A 12,755-nucleotide genomic window follows, 5' to 3' on the forward strand; every position below is an offset into this window, starting at 1 on the left:
CTTGATCTTAGCTATATTGTTGAGATTAATACCTCAGCAATCTACCAAGAGGATTTGAACCTCCCTAGCGGGACAACTTCAGTCACAGTGCCTTAAGTGAAGCCAAGTCCTGGACCCAGGAAACCTGTACAGCATGGAGCCAGCGGCTGTACCCTGCCAGTGGAGGATGATGTTTCTTCCAGCTCTGAGGGACAGGCTGCATCTCTACCCGCTGAGCCACTCCGATCGCAGTGGATTTCCCAAAAAAGGACGACGACTACCTGATAACTGCATGGTCAGATATCAGACGCCAGGTAGCAGCAGCTCTACCTACCCCTGCCACTGGTCCACTTCACCATCTCCAACGACTTCGTGCTGGTCAAGGACTTCTGGAGAAAGAGCTGGAAATCCAACCGTTGGCAAGGTCCCTACCAGGTGCTTCTCGTCACCCAGACAGCGGTCAAGGTCACAGAGAGAGCTACGTGGGTCCACGTCAGCCACTGCAAGGTCGTAGTCACAGGCCGGGAGAGATGGTAGAAACAGACGACAACAAGTGACGTGCCAAGTCACCACCAGCACCACACTCACACTGCACACACAGGATGCCATGAGCGAGTGCCAGCTAAGCTGTTTCATATTCTTCTGGTTCCTCGTTTGTGCTATCATTGTGTGGGGCCTCATTGACCTTGTCACAAAGTCATGAGCGATTATTGACGAGGTCTAAAAAATACACAACAACAGTCGACCGAGTTATCTGGCTTTCGTTTGGAGGTGTCATCCAGGGAGGAACCTCAACCCCTCCATGGTCAGGGTCAAGGATTTACATCAGATAGCAACATGGATTTAGGAGTCTACACTGGAACAACAGATACTGTAGGCCCCCCGCTCCTGCAAGTGTCAGGCCGAGTGGGGGTGCGTACAAATCTATGATCAGCATGACTCTTTTTACTCGGGTGCCTGACCTGTGATGACGAGAACATTCCAGTGAGGTACTATGTTTTCGGCGTTCTCCACACCAGGTTCATCAAAAGGTCGTCCTGATTACACATGCTGAAGAACTTTTCATGATATTGATGCTTGAAGTTTTACGTATGTAATATGTATGTGTTTTTACATTTTTATCTGTTGCTGTTTGATAACTTTGCGTTTTAAAAAGAGGGTGTTGAGAGCTTCATAGTATGAAGTAAATACTTAAAACGACAGTTCATTATAAATCATATATGATCAATCATATTCTTGTATGAACCCATAATGAGAATGCTTCTTGATGGTTTTTGAATATGTATGTATGCTTACAATTTGAGTTGGTGCTGTTTGATAACTTTGCGTTTTAAAAAGAGGGTGTTGACAGCTTCATAGTATGTTGAATACTTAAAATGAAAGTTAGTTATAATTAAATATAATCAATTATATTCTTGTATAACCCACAATGAAAATGCTTCATATTTGGGGGGTTTTCTATATTTACAGCATAAACAAAACAAAGTGGTTTGTTAAATTGAGTGTAAGACTTATAATGATTTATGGGTGTCACTGATAAGGGAGTAGGCAGTTTCTTCCCTCTCCTCTCACAGCAGGGAGGGGGGCTCCGGACTTTAGCAGAAACACATTGAGGCCTCAAAAAGGTGGTTATGTCATAGTCATAGAATATGTCTAGTCATATGTCTAGTCTAGTCTAGTTTTGTTTTACACAAACTTGGGAAGGTGTGTCTTATGCCAGAGCCAATAGAATATGTTGGTTGGGTATAGAGGAGGTGTTTGTGGGTTTTCTATCCGGTTTTTTGAGCATAAAAAGACTGGCTTTTTTGGTTTTCGTGGGGGAGAGAGGGGGAAACCCCTGGTATACTCTCTCCCGGTAAGCTCTGTCCTTCAGAGCTGGGTTAATAGCTCTCGGTAAGGTTCTCTCAAACTTGGTAAATATCTCTTGATTTTCTTCATTGAAAGCTGAGTGAATGTCTTGGTTGAAATGCTGAGTGAATTTCTTTGAATGCTGAGTGAATTTCTTTGTTTGCAGAATACATGATTTGGGTTTTATGCTGGAAAGTTATTAGAACGATCCAGAATACATGATTTTATGCTGGAAAGTTGCTAGAACGATCCAGAATACATGATTTGGGTTTTATGCTGGAAAGTTATTAGAACGATCCAGAATACATGATTTTATGCTGGAAAGTTATTAGAACGATCCAGAATACATGATTTTATGCTAGAAAGTTGCTAGAACGATCCAGAATACATGATTTGGGTTTTATGCTGGAAAGTTATTAGAACGATCCAGAATACATGATTTTATGCTGGAAAGTGGCTAGAACGATCCAGAATACATGATTTGGGTTTTATGCTGGAAAGTTATTAGAACGATCCAGAATACATGATTTTATGCTGGAAAGTTGCTAGAACGATCCAGAATACATGATTTGGGTTTTATGCTGGAAAGTTATTAAAACGATCCAGAATACATGATTTTCTGCTGGAAGTTATTAGAACGAACCAGAATACATGATTTGGGCTTTTGAATGAATATGAATTAAGGTTTTAGATAAAAAATATATAACCCCATTTTGATATGTTTTGTATGATAATGTGTTAAAAGGTAAAGACTCTGTATTGGTTTGGACCTACTTTTTCTTCAAATAAACTGATCTCACCTTTTGGATTGGGACAATAAAAGGGAAAATCTGTGCTCTCCTCTCCTGCTTCAAAGGTAAGACTGCACTCTGCCACACACATGTTTAGGTAGGAACACACCCCATTTACTGATATCAAAGTCCTTCGGGATCGCTTAAACAGATTAAAAAGAGTTGTCTGAATAGAAACAGCAGTTAATTGAACCTGGTTCTTCGGGGAGTTAATAGAGGTGAGATCTTGCTGACGTTTGGTGGATCTGAGCCAAGCAGTAAACTTACATAGACTCAGTAACTTCGGTCGGGTCAATTAGTGAGGTCAGAGTAATTTACCGGAATAAATTAATCAGGACCTCACCTCATACTCTAAACCAGGGGTCTCCAACACGTCGATCGCGAGCTACCGGTAGCTCGCGGGCAGCTTTTCAGTAGCTCCCCGCTCGATTATCGATTATAGCGTATTAACGCTGCTTCTTGATTTTTCGGCCACACAATAAAGTGTTTTTATTTTAGAATTGTTTCTGTCACACGAATATCAAATTGGTCGGTGACGCAGAGATCAAGGAACAGACGTGACAGCGGCACAGCGACACCACACATGGAGCAGTCTGCTTTCTCCAGCAGCACCAGTCAGAACCAACAGCAGAATGACCCGCTCTGAATCAGGCCGCGTCGCTGCGGCTCAGAGACACACAGGGAGGGATTAGTGTTTTTTGAAAAACACTCGTTATCGTCATGTCAGGTTTTTGGTGGATTTAATCAAGTCTTGGATTGCAGAGTATGAATCTCCTCTTGCTATTTTCAGTTGATACATACGCGTGTAAAGTTTGTGAAGGCAGGAGGAAAGCTTCCGCGATCACCGTCTCCTCTCTGTTCCTCCAAGCCCCGCCCCCTCCTGAAAAATAACTACTAATAAGAGTAACAGGCTGACAGTGACCTGATAGAAACTTTATTATTCACTTAATCACTGATTGAGATGATGAAGCTAACTTAATCTCATACATTCATGGGATTCATGTAACAGTAAGACAGAGAATGTAAGTGTGCACCCACATGCAGTATTTTTTTTTTATAATGCTGTTGTAAATACTCCTGTTGTCTGTGTTCAGACTTCATGTGTGTGATGCCTCATTCAAGACATTCAGTGTCCTTTTTAACAGAAGACCGTTGCCAGAAGCTGCAGCTAGACTGCAGAAGTATTAGTTTTTTGTTTTTGAGGATGGAAAAATGTCACACACAGATATAGGGAGGCTAGACCTATACAACTGATTCATTATGGTTTATAATTTCATGTCAACATGAAGAAGAAGAAAAGATGGCTGCACTGTTCAGTGTCAATCCTGTGGAGATGGAGATGGAGGTTATAAATCTCCAAAATCATGTTCAGCTTAAGTCTCAGCAAAACTCACAACATTTCTAGAGCCTTGTAGACTCAGACAACTATAAGAACATCACCAAGCAGCACTGAACAAGCCTGCTTTATGTGGCTCTAATTGCCTTTGTGAAGCAGCTTTTTCTGACATGAATGACATCTAAATACAGAACAAGACCGACTGATCAACATGTAAATGACTCCATTAGAGTGAACCTAAGTGGGTCCAGCACACCTGTATGGTGGACTCCATGCAGCGCCAGTCATCTCACTAACTGTAAAAAAGAGTGAATGCACTTATTTTACACACGTGCCATAAGATGCTTGCAAGGTGGTTATTAAGGCGATGTATTTACTATGTGGGCCATAATAAGTACTTACTATGTTGTCCATATTAATATGTGAGAAATTGTCGTTTTCTTGGACCTTGATGTGAAGTTAAGATTTTAGATAAGCTTTAGGTATTGATTTCACACAAAAGTAGCTTAATTCAACTGATGAGTGCTATGTGAATAAATGTAAGCGATGCGATGCAAGTAGCTCTTTGCCACTTTCATTTTTTCAAAGTAGCTCTCAGGTGGAGAAAGGTTGGAGACCCCTGCTCTAAACAGTAGTAGAAATCCAAAAAATAGGTACAGAAATGTCTGTCCTGATTTGTTCTGGGTGAGTAGATGGGCTGTCCTTCTATCACCCTGCAGTGAGATGAGTCTTGCATCAGGGAGAGATTTCGTTTTATTCTTATCTAAACACAGGGCTGATAGCTCATATATGGGATTTCAAAGGTCTTTTATTTTGAAACTCCACATCAGAATGTCCTGATTTTCTCTGGGTGAGTAGATGGGCTGTCCTTCTATCACCCTGCAGTGAGATGAGTCTTGCATCAGGGAGAGATTTCGTTTTATTCTTATCTAAACACAGGGCTGATAGCTCATATATGGGATTTCAAAGGTCTTTTATTTTGAAACTCCACATCAGAATGTCCTGATTTTTTCTGGGTGAGTAGATGGGCTGTCCTTCTATCACCCTGCAGTGAGATGAGTCTTGCATCAGGGAGAGATTTCGTTTTATTCTTATCTAAACACAGGGCTGATAGCTCATATATGGGATTTCGAAGGTCTTTTATTTTGAAACTCCACATCAGAATGTCCTGATTTTTTCTGGGTGAGTAGATGGGCTGTCCTTCTATCACCCTACAGTGAGATGAGTCTTGCATCAGGGAGAGATTTCGTTTTATTCTTATCTAAACACAGGGCTGATAGCTCATATATGGGATTTCAAAGGTCTTTTATTTTGAAACTCCACATCAGAATGTCCTGATTTTTTCTGGGTGAGTAGATGGGCTGTCCTTCTATCACCCTGCAGTGAGATGAGTCTTGCATCAGGGAGAGATTTTGTTTTATTCTTATCTAAACACAGGGCTGATAGCTCATATATGAGATTTCAATATGAGATTTCAAAGGACTTTTATTTTGAAACTCCTTACATTTTACATTTACTCGTGGTAGTTATACGTAGTTTGTTTTAAATAATTATTGATCACATTATATAGTACATATTTCTTAATTTAATATGTTTGGTTTGTTTTTATAGGTGCTTTTGTTATTGACCGAGTAAGCGCTGGGATTTTACCGTAATGCGTCTAATATTCGCGCACCCCAATATCACGTGCGGGCTGGCTTGACTGTGTTTTCCCAAGTGGAGGCTGGCTTGACCGCAGTAGTTATACGTAGTTTGTTTTAAATAATTATTGATCACATTATATAGTACATATTTCTTAATTTAATATGTTTGGTTTGTTTTTATAGGTGCTTTTGTTATTGACCGAGTAAGCGCTGGGATTTACCGTAATGCTTCTAATATTCGCACACCCCAATATCACGTGCGGGCTGGCTTGACTGTGTTTTCCCAAGTGGAGGCTGGCTTGACCGCAGTCAATTTTGAACCTTCTCAGAGACTCCATTTAGTCTCCTTTTTTAAGCTTCTTACCTGGACGCGAGAATAACGAACACAGCATAACATTTGGTTTTACCCCGACGTGATCTCGTTTCGCCAGGGAGAGCAGTTGCAGTTTTCAAAGGAGTTTGAACAATGCTAGCAGATATACACTCGGGCCCAATAAAGAAAGGTAAAAGAAGTACCTGTTTATTCAAAATCTTCAATAGATTACATAGTGAACAATAGGAGTGTGTGTCTGTCTGGTAAGTTGGACTCCTGAGAGACTGCCTAAATTAATGTTAAAACAACCACATTTATAACAATAACAATTATATACCTTGGGGCGTTGCTTTGTCACAAGCAGGGTGAGTTCATATTTCTTCTTTTTCTTACATTTAACCCTGCATATTACTAATTTGTGTGTGTTAGTATTTTAACTATAAATGTGTGTGGTCATTGTACTTTGGATAGGTGTCTTGTTGCGTTTTCATGTAGGTGTCTCTTGTTACGTTAGTAGTTAGTTAGCCTATGACGTAAGGATATATATGTCCATTTAACGATTATTGTTAAGATCTATGAGACATAGCGAGTTGGTTACGGGCCAAGTAATTGAAAACCAACAAGGCATAGCGAGTCAACTTCGGGTTGAGTAACTGAAGACAGTGCTAGTCGAAAACAGTTGAGAACCAACTGTTTTAAAAAAGTCCTTTTTTTAGGAAAAGGCTTGATTTAAGGTGTAAGCCTTTATCAGTAGTCATAACTGTTCTATTTTCAACCAAGATATTGCGGGTGGAATACAGTATTTTGGGGTTACGACAGCATTACGTTAAATTGACGACGGTCATTTAATAGTCGCTGATTGGTTTCCATAATACATCCACCTAGCGTGTCTAAATGGCAGCAGTTGACTGTAGTGGACTATAAAGTCAAATATTACGCAGATAAGTTTATGGCTTAAGCGTAAAGGGTTCCTAACTTTAAGTGATGATATCAATAAGATAAAGCCCATTTGTTCATAGTAAACTAGATAGAAATGTTATTTTAAACTGCAGTGTTGTTTTGTGTTGAATTTTCTTGACAAGATTGCCCCGCCATTATTTAAACCGCCCCTGTGAGAGACACGAGGTGTGTTATCAAATCCCTTTGTTCTTCAGGTTAAAGGTTGGAAAATCAGTTGCCATCTTGTTTTGCCCTCATGCTGAAAATAAGACACACGGAAGTCGCCATTTCGTGAAATGCTAATTGAAAGTACTCTGTTTGTTTTTACACATGCTCAGTCACACTCACATGATGCTAGGCACTCCATATAGAGAAGGACAAATCATATCTCTTGGCAGAGTTGGAACTATAAAATAGACAGGTTATCTTACCGTGGGAAGTTTGGTATTTGTAGGAGTCTGGTTTTGGAAGTATTTCTGCTTCGGTTTATTTGAGATATTCTTGTTTACAAGTGTGTATTGGCGTTTTTCATTTGAATATTCTTGTTTGCAAATGTGTTTTGGAGGTTGTGGGCTGTGTTGTTTAACCATATTCTAATTTTCTTCCCATTTTTAAGGAAATAAGCTACTTCTTGTTAAAAAGATGTCAGTTTTGCAACAGCTATCCCTAGTGGAAAAAACAAAAGACACCGTAGCTTGTAGGAACAAGACAAGGAGAAGGGAGGGGAAACTTCCAGAGATTCAGGTGCAGAATAAAAATTCCGAGGAAGACAAAGTGGCAGAGGAGGAGAGCCACGATCAAGACGAAGAACAGATGAAGGCTGCTACAAATGTGGTCAGCTGACACATTGGTCCAGAGAGTGTCCGCAGAACATTGCACTAAACAACGGCCCTCCATGCAGATACCCCGGGGAGGTTTCCATGATGACGACGGAGGCAGGGGGTCCCAGAGATGTCAAAGGCGAACAGGGGTGCCAACCATGACCCAAATGCCACTGACACCCTGGCATCAACCACAACAATGAGGAAGCTCAAAGGACCAGACCACCAGGTGATGCATCTTCAGCACAAGGGTATTTTGAAATCCAGCTACATTGAGCCATATCTGTCACCACAGGAGGGAGAGGTTTAATGTAAAACATGACAGTGAGTAGCATATTGCATTTACACATAAAGCATAAAACATAGTAGAACATTTAGCAGACTATTTTTGTAACTATGAGAAGGAAAGAGATTACGAGTGATGTTGTTCCCCTACACAGAAAACTATTGTGTCCACACAGCTAGTGAGGTCAAGACGATGGGGTTCCACCCAAAATATGAAGACGGAAACCTAATACTCGCCCAAGACAGAGGATCCTTACCTCCTGTTTACACCGACTGCAGTTCAAGGGGTGGCGATACACCAGACGTGGAACTGTTGAGACCTAAAAACAGAAACCCGATTCTGCTGTGGCGAAGTCTGGCTACAAAGGGAGGTGTCCGATAGGGTCGCTTGTCTCAAACCAGTGAAGAAGTCAACAAGAACCCAGCAGAACTAGAGAGTGACTGTTGGCGGGAGAACAGTGACGGAGCGACAGAGACTGGCCCAACATTCTCCAGCCAGTACATAGATGGACCCCGTCAGAAGACCGGGGCTGTGTTAGTGGAAGTGTAGTTTTTTAGTAAAAAATTATGTGATTTTTGGAGTCAGATTACATTATTCTCATAAACAAAATTTTATAATCGGTTAGAAATATCTGTTTTAAGGCAATGAGCTGCAAACTAAATAACATAACACTGATTGAGAGCTTGGATGAAGAAGTTGTAGGGTTTTTACAACAGTTTCAAGAATCAGTTTTTATTTATTTATTCTTGAGTGACTTTACTGATTTATAATGTAGTGCGTAAGGCAATATCTCATTTTGAGTGAGGGGCACCAGCCCTCCATGCATGTCACCAGCCCTCCATGCATGTCACCCTCTGTGAGAATAGTTCGTATTTTCCCTCTAGTTTGGAGAAATATTATTTTATCATATGTTTGTTCAGCAGTATCAAACAATCCTCTAATCCTAGAGTTATTGAGACGCATTAGCGACACCAGGGGTATTGTTTTTCGCAGCAACCAGATGCACAATACCAGGACAAAAGCCATTCCTGAAACAAGTAAACACATTTTTGTGCTAATGGCAGATTTTAGTGAATATGTTTGTATACCATCAGAAAACCATACATCATATGATATTTTTTGTATGCCTTATGGCTACACGGAGAAGTTATATTTATTTTGTGCAACGTTATGGGTTTTACATGTCCTGTGCAGAATAGGGTAATCATTGCAATATTGATTGAGCATGTTGTGCTCAAAGGAGGGAGTGTCATGATTATACAGATATGTTGATTTCAGCGACGTTGTAGTTAATGAATAATAACATGTATTTAATAATAGGTCACTTAACGACAAAAGGTATGCTGAAGCTTGGGCCTCCTCCAAGGAGGGAGTGGTCCAGTTTTAGATATGGATGAATAGAAGTGATGAATATGTCAGAACTCTGAGTAATATTATCCAAGTTCTGTCTAGACAGGCTGGGAAATCTACAGAGATACCAGACGAGACTCCTGTTCGGCCAGGTGATTGGGTGAGGGTGAAAGTTCACAAAGTGAGCTGATCCCGGTGGACGGAACAGTGAGAAGTTGTAATGAACTTCACACGAGCTCCGGTTTAAAGGTAAAGAAAAAGGAGCAAATTGACACCACCTCACACATGGTCACCCTTCACCGGCAACTTCCAGAACATTATTGGGAGTTAGGACTGATTTGGCAGAGCTGGAACAAAACTATAAATAAAAATAAGATAAAGATAAAAACAACTCAAAAGACGAATTGTCTATATATTTTTATAGATTGTATACTAAAGTGAAAACCTATTTTTTTTGTTTTACATCTGAAAAAGAGTCCAATTTTCGTATACGTTATTACGTTATTATTATCAGGACTCCCTGGAAGAAGAGATCTTGTATCTCAATGGGACATTCCTGGATAAATAAAGGATAAATAAAATAAAATAAAAATAGTACTCATTATTTAAATTCTGTAACTGACACAACCATGGATAAAATAGAGATGATGTCAAGAACAAAGCCAAACCAATTGTGGGGTCCCCTAGGGATAAGAGTTAGAATAGCATTGTTGATTGTGCTCATTACACTTGGCACCTTTTTGGTTGGATGGGGAGTACAATATCAAGTAAGACATGGATCCATTAGTTCACTCATAGATAATGCTCACATCACTAACAGAACTCCAGCTGTGTTTCAGAGAGTTTCACTTATCCCCAGAGCCAAAAGATCAGCTGAGCCACAAGAGGAGGAGTTAGAAATACTCGGTCCCAAAGGTGAGGCGGTTACAATCAAGATGATTCACCCCCATATATGCAGTTCTTGTATCAAATGATGAGATGGGTTTAAGTGATTGGGATATGTAAGTGATGGGGATTTACAGATTAGGGGAATCTCCAAATACACTGGATCCATGTTTTAGTCTGTACCAGAAACACTCCCTGTTAAGTTCATGGATAACCGACCGGTGACCTGAGCAAAATTATTGAAAATGATTACAGTAGAAACAGGCTACTAGCCCACAAGTACAGCTTTGTACTTACAAACTCCCCAGCTGCAGATTGTGGTGACATTGCAGATATGTCCTGTCACAAAACTTACTTATGTTCTAAATAACAGTGAGATTTAGAGTAATGGAGAACATATGGGGACGTTCTTTTATAGTGTGTGAAATATGTGGTGCTTGAAACATGTAGATATTTTTAATTTATAGAAGAAAATGGTTTCCTGAAAGAGTTATTTGGAGTAGCCATGTTACAGTGGGTGAAAGCAATGTTTAGGGATATGGCACAACCATTAGTAGACATTAATTGGGTTTAGATGACATTTAACATCTAAGACAGATAGTAAGATTATGAAAATGGAGTAGAAAGGATTGGATATATTTTTCCTCAGTGTGTTGGAATTAGCTATCGGTAATGCGTCCCGAGATCTCTCTCTCTCTCTCTGCCTGTCAGACTGCTACGACCCCATCTTCAGACAAATGACCTCACCGCAGGAGACTCCTCCTCCATCGAACAGACAGAGAACCCGAGCTGAACCAACAACAACCTGAGGCATCCAGAACCAAACCAGCATGCTGACAAAGAGGCAAACTCTCATCGGTCCCTCAATCAGGACCAAACTGAGCCACGATATTTGGCACAAGAGCAGAGTGTGGGACATCAGTGTGGGACATGAGAGCGGAATACGCCCTCCATGAAACAGCGTAGAGACTGAAAAGGAGGAGATGAAATGCAAAGCAGTTGGGCCACTGAAAAGAGTTACAGCGGGAGGATTCAAGAGCGGATGGACTAAGGAGAAGGCAGGACAGAGGAGAGGACAGAACCAGAGGAGTTGGCACGGGCCAGCAGAACCTGAGGGGGTCGTGGCTTGACGACCAGAGGGGGAGAGAAGGAACACGGGAGTGAGTGAGTTTACACATAAACACACTTATTAGAAAATAATCCTAAAAACACACTGAGGGTAGAACATATTATTCAATCTTTTCATCATATAAACAAATTATTCTTACAGAGATTCTTATTCATGTGAGAATTTGGGGAAGATTTAATTTGTTACAATATAGAAAGCAGACAAATCTTTATTTGAATGGAAAATGTTAAAGGTCGAGCTAGAACCAAGCCAAAGAAAGTATTCCAATCTAGAGTATTGATGTCTCCATTGTAGCATGGATGTTACCTCAGGAGAACTGATAAGGTGGAATCAACATTTGTTTGTCGAACCAGATGTAGAGTTTTAAAAAGACACTAGGCAAAGAGCGATTGCAAATTTTAATTTTGAAAAACTAGTATAATTGGGAGTACTACATACGGGGCCTTGGATCACTCATTTTAATGGTGCATATTTTCAACAACAAATATCGTTCAGGGAGAAGGGGTCGCTCAACCCACCCTGCAGATGTTTTAAATCTTACTTGCCCCTTCAGAGGGAGCGCACGGCACCAGAGTATGAGTTTTAAAAGACAAGTGCCACCACCTCCTAATGCTCATCCATTAATCAGTGTTGACCTGACATCATTAATCAGTGATGACCTGACATTTAGAGATGTTATTTAAAAGGAGAAACATATCTGCCATGAGTGAACATTCCTGAATTGAACTACAAACCATTAAAGAAACCACTTCTGTTTTTAAAGTCCTTATTAAAGGAGGGAGTAATTATCACATGTTCGGGCACCCAAGGTTCCACACACTGTTAAAGGGGTTTGCATGGTTCTTCAAGGAGACCATAATTGAAGATAAATTAGTATAATGCGTTGGTGATATTCCACTGGTTTTCACACCATTTCAGGGATTTTATCACTGCATTAGAACAGACCACCCAAAGCTACTGAAGTGGGAACTTTCAAGTGATGAAACTCTACAACTGTTGTAACTGACCAAAATCTTCTCCCAGAAATGACTGTCTAGAATGCCGTACCCCAGAGTAGGTGTTTGGTGGTATCATGGAACTAAAACCTTGTACTCAGTCTTGCCACAGGATTGGACTGGGACCTGTGCACTAGCACAGCCAGTGATGTTTTTTATGCAGTTAATCAACATGGCGAAACCCCCCAAAGCCAGTAGGGCTAAGAGACCAGTCCCAGGGGGAGTTTAGGCTCCACAGTGCACAAGGACAGCATAGGGGGCCCAGGGGAGGCCTAGATGTTGCATTTCCATGTCCTAACGTACCGATTGATCACAACGGCCTCTTCTAGAGAACATATTACTTTCATACCTTAAATGGTATGAAAGGAGGGAGGGTACATTTCTCATGAGGAGACGGTTACAAATGCTAGCAGAACAAGACGACCCATATACAGATATTG

Source organism: Pseudochaenichthys georgianus, chromosome 12 (assembly GCF_902827115.2).
Source record: "Pseudochaenichthys georgianus chromosome 12, fPseGeo1.2, whole genome shotgun sequence".
Lineage (NCBI taxonomy): Eukaryota > Metazoa > Chordata > Actinopteri > Perciformes > Channichthyidae > Pseudochaenichthys > Pseudochaenichthys georgianus.